Source organism: Scyliorhinus canicula, chromosome 8, assembly GCF_902713615.1.
Source record: "Scyliorhinus canicula chromosome 8, sScyCan1.1, whole genome shotgun sequence".
Taxonomy (NCBI): domain Eukaryota; kingdom Metazoa; phylum Chordata; class Chondrichthyes; order Carcharhiniformes; family Scyliorhinidae; genus Scyliorhinus; species Scyliorhinus canicula.
This window is the reverse complement of record NC_052153.1, coordinates 65,003,834-65,008,729: the sequence shown is the minus strand read 5'-3', so window position 1 is coordinate 65,008,729 and position 4,896 is coordinate 65,003,834. Positions and strand designations below refer to the sequence as shown.

The following is a 4,896-nucleotide window of genomic DNA, read 5'->3' as shown; positions in this document are numbered from 1 at the left end:
GGCTGCCACCTCAGGTAAGAGCCCTCCCCCGATCCCCTCATGGTGTACTTGATTATTGCCCATCTTTAGCAACTGAGTGGTTTCATGGGCCATTTCTGGAAGCAATTACGAGTTAACCACATTGCTTTGGGTGTGGAGTTACAAATGGACCATGTAAGATCTTTTCTTCCTCTCAAGAGCATTTATGAACAATATGAATTCTTTCAAACACTTTGATTAACATAAATAACCAAGTAAAAGCCGACTGCACCTGGTATTCCCAGGTGATCTCCCATCTAAGTACTAATCAGGCCTGAGTGTGCTCAGCTTCTGAGATCAGACAAGACCTGGCATTTTCAGGCTAGTATGGCCATCAGAATTCTTCCATTTTCATGATAATCATGACTGATATTATCTTTTATTCCAGATTATTTTGATTAACAGTATTTTCTTTAAAATAAATTTAGAGTACCCAATTCTTTATTTTCCAATTAAGGGGCAATTTAGTGTGACCAATCCACCTACTCGTCACATCTTTGGGTTGTGGGGGTGAAACCCACGCAGACACGGTGAGAATATGCAGACTCCACACGGACAGTGTCCCGGGGCTGGGATCGAACCTTGTTCCTCAGCGCTGTGAGGCAGCAGTGCTAACCACTGCGCCACCGTGCCACCCTGATTAACCGACTTTAAATGCCCCAGCTACCAAAGTGGGATTTTAATTCATATCTCCTGATCGTTAGCCAAACGAGGTGGCAAAATGCATTTTGGAGACCTGACTCTTCTCGAAGGGAAAAGTGAGAAATCTGAGAAAGGACCCATTATTAGCCCACTATCACATACCTGCTGGCAGCTAAAGTGTCATTGATGGGATGAAGGTTAGTTGCAAATCTTCTCGGCTGTAGGTAGGGCAAAGCTTGCGGATCCTGAGATGATAACTGCTATCTTTACAAAAAGGAACAAATTGCATGTACACTCTTAAAACGGCACACTTCACTGCTCACCATTGATACTGTTTGTAAGTTTTATATTTAATTTGAACTTCTCTTCAAAGTTTTACTTAATCCATCCTATGCTGTGGAAACACTTGCACAATTGAAAGCTCAAGTGAAATTCAATAGCTTTTCCCCTGAGATAGTCCAAATGCTAAATCTAATACTGTTAAGATTATGCGTGGTAACAAACAGACAAAGTTCTGCGTTAAACTGCCATTTTACTGTAGGCAATGCGAAGTTGCAAGGTTGGTGGTTTTCAAAACCATTCCTGTGGAATATCGTAACAAATATCTGTGTAAATGTTTCCAGCACATAATAAAATGTCTCAAAGCACTTCACAGGAGTGTTATCAAATAAAGAGTTAGGTTTCCAGGCACATTTTAATGGAGATGAGAGAGGTAGAAAGCTAGAATAATTTCAAGGCAAGATGACTATTGGCACAAAATTGAGATGACCTTAGTGAAAAATATGAACAAGGTAGATCCTGAGAGGATATTTTCCCTTGTGAGGGTATCTAGAACTAGGGTGGCATAGTTCCAGAATAAGGGATTTCCTGCTTAAGATAGAGATGAAGGAGAATTTTGTTCCCCAGAGAGTTGTGACCCTTTGAAATTCTCTACCCCACTGAGCTGTGAAGGCTGATTCTTTGAATATACTCAAGGCTGGGTTGGATTTTTCAATAGCAGAGCCTGGGGTAATGGGAAGTGTCTCTAATATACTATCAAATTTTCTTGATGTACTTAGCCAACTTTTTTTAAATATAGGAACACAGAAATGTTCCTAAATGTTGTTAATTACCTGGGACTATTTGTTGACAACAGGGGCGGGATTCTCCAATCCCCCGCCAGGTCGGAGAATCGCCCGGGGCCGGCGTCAATCCCGCCCCCGCCGTGTCCCGAATTCTCCACCACACGAGATTCGGCGGGGGTGGGAATCGTGCTGCGCTGGCCAGCGGGCCCCAGGCGGCGATTGTCCGGCCCACGATGGGCCGAAGTCCCGCCGCTGACAAGCCTCTCCCGCCGGCATGGATTAAACCACCTACCTTACCGGCGGGATTGGCGGCGCGGGCAGGCGCCGGGGTCCTGGGGGGGGGGGGGGGGGCGCAGAGCGATCTGACCCCGGGGGGGTGTCCCCACAGTGGCCTGGCCCGCGATCGGGGCCCACCAATCGGCGGGCGGGCCTGTGCCGTGGGGGCACTCTTTTTCTTCTGCCTTCGCCATAGTCTTCACTATGGCGGAGGCAGAAGAGACCCCCTCCCCTGCGCATGCGCCGGTATGACGTCAGCAGCCGCTAACGCTCCGGCGCATGGGCGTACTTACGCTTGTTGGCAAAGTCCTTTCGGCCCTGGTTGGCGTGGCGCCAAATCCGGTCCACGAGAATCCCGGCCCAGGGTCCTGCAATTAGAATGTGATTTGCAATGGATAGTAATTGTGAAAAGATGCAACAAAAAGTACCCTGGCAGACAACATGAAACAAATTAGAATTTGTTCCTTTCAGTAATAATAATAACTCTTCATGTGGAGATGTCGGCATTGGACTGGGGTGGGCACAGTAAGAAGTCTTACAACACGGTAGCCTCACGGTAGCATGGTGGTTAGCATCAATGCTTCACAGCTCCAGGGTCCCAGGTTCGATTCCCGGCTGGGTCACTGTCTGTGTGGAGTCTGCACGTCCTCCCCGTGTGTGCGTGGGTTTCCTCCGGGTGCTCCGGTTTCCTCCCACAGTCCAAAGATGTGCGGGTTAGGTGGATTGGCCATGCTAAATTGCCCGTAGTGTAAGGTTAATGGGGGGATTGTTGGGTTACGGGTATACGGGTTACGTGGGTTTAAGTAGGGTGATCATTGCTCGGCACAACATCGAGGGCCGAAGGGCCTGTTCTGTGCTGTATTGTTCTATGTTCTATGTTAACACCAGGTTAAAGTCCAACAGTTTTGTTTATAATCACTAGCTTTCCTTTCTCAGGCGAATGAAGAGGTGGGTGCCACAAACATATATATAGACAAATTCAATGATGCAAGATGATACTTTGAATGCTAGTCTTTGCAAGTAATTAAGTCTTTACAGGTCTAGACGGTGCGACTGGAGAGAGGGATAATCACAGGTTAAAGAGGTGTGAATTGTCTCAAGCCCGGACTACTACATCTGAAATTCCTTGATTGCTCTTGTCTTCTGTGGATCAACTCCAACAGCAGTCGCATTCATAATATGCCCATGGAACTTGATGTTAGGCTGTGAAAATTTGCATTTAGTGCATTTATTGTTGAGTGTAAGACTTGTTTCCTGTTGGCATTGTAACACAGCTCGCAGTCCAGTGTCAGGTTCTGCATGAATGGATCCATGTATCAGGACATCATCCATGTGATGTACACCTCCATTCAGTCTTTTTAGGATACTTGACATTGTCCTCTGAAAGATTTCTGGCACTGATGTGAGTGATGATGAACCAAAACCTCCCTATTGGTGTAAGGAAGCTTATGAGCAACTTAGACTGTTCAATGAGGGGTAGTTGCCAAAAATTATTATTTGCATCTAGATCCTTGAAGATTGAACACTTTCCCAACTTAGCTAAGTTCTCGTCCACAGAAAACAGAATGAATTTCATGTTCACATTGTTGTTCAGCTGTCAGATCTATGCTAATTCTGATCGATCCATTGGGTTTTGGCACTGGGACCACCCGTGAGTGCCAGCTTGTTGTTTCTGTCTCAGGTGAAATAGCCCTTTGATTCAACATAAAGTCAATTTCCTTCTTTACCTTTGGCGCGGGTGGATGAGGAACCTTTTTGGTGTAAACAGGCGCACTGACTTCATTTCAGGATGTCGAGTGCTGTGACACGGTATCTTCAGCTTTCCTCATGCTGCCACGGTTTTGATGTTTTCAGGCCATCTTTTCAACTTTCCAGTTTGTCTACTCTGTAAATCAGATATAATTTGGTACAGGCCTCCCTGAATAGCTCTGGTTCAGAATCACATATGGTCTCAGTGATTTTTCTCTTTATAAATTGAAGTTGCCCCATGACTTTGAGTTCTGTGCCTCATGGCACATGCAGTGTTTTGCATGATGGCTGAAGAGAACTTTGCTCCACCCACAGTTCAGCATCAGAAAGAATCCAAACCTCTGCACCTGTCTAACTTATACCATGTATTGCTTCCCTCTCCTAGGATATCAGCACTCCAGTAGCTTCTGCTTGGTTCCTGGATCCCTCCAATCAAAGACATCTCCATATCATTGATATCATCTGTTTCATGGATCTTGTCATCTTTTGAAGGTGTCTCTTTTTGTTAATTCTATACAGCCTCTTGCTGACACACACAAATTGAAAGCGTTCATTCTTTCTGTAAAAATGACATTCAGTCTGGTGGGACAAGTTTTGTGCCTGGTTTTTTTTCCTGCCACACCTATTACTGTTAACTGAGGCAGTTAATGGACACTCTTCTTGCCTGTCCTGCTTTCTACAGACACATCTGTGCTTTTAGATTGGACATACTCCACTGAGTCGGTCCTTTTTGGGCCTCAAGAGAGGGAGGAAAATGTGTTGGGAGTGGACATGGGAGCAGCATCTCTCAAAGATATGGGGCAGGATTCTCCCGTACCCAGTGGGGCGGTGGATGCCAGCGGGACAGAGTGGCATGAACCACTCCGGCGTCGGCCCGCCCCAAAGGTGTGGAATCCTCTGCACCTTCAGGGACTAGGCCGGCGCCGGAGTGGTTTGCGTCCCGCCGGCCGGCATGGAAGGCCTTTGGCACCACGCCAGCCGGGGCTGAAGGGACTCCGCCGGCCGACGAGAGTCCGTGCATGCATGGGTGCGTCAGCGGCTGCTGACGTCATCCCCGCGTATTCGCAGGGCGGGGGTCACCTACGCGGCGGTCATCGCGGGGGCTGACACGGTCGACGTGTAGTAAAAGAGTGCCCCCAAGGCACAG

The 4,896-nt window shown here is 47.2% G+C and overlaps 1 pseudogene; it reads right to left on the bottom strand.

Moving 5' to 3' along the window:
- Positions 1-238: 238 nt before the first annotated feature.
- On the bottom strand, positions 239-357 carry LOC119970812 (annotated as a pseudogene).
- Positions 358-4,896: the final 4,539 nt, after the last annotated feature.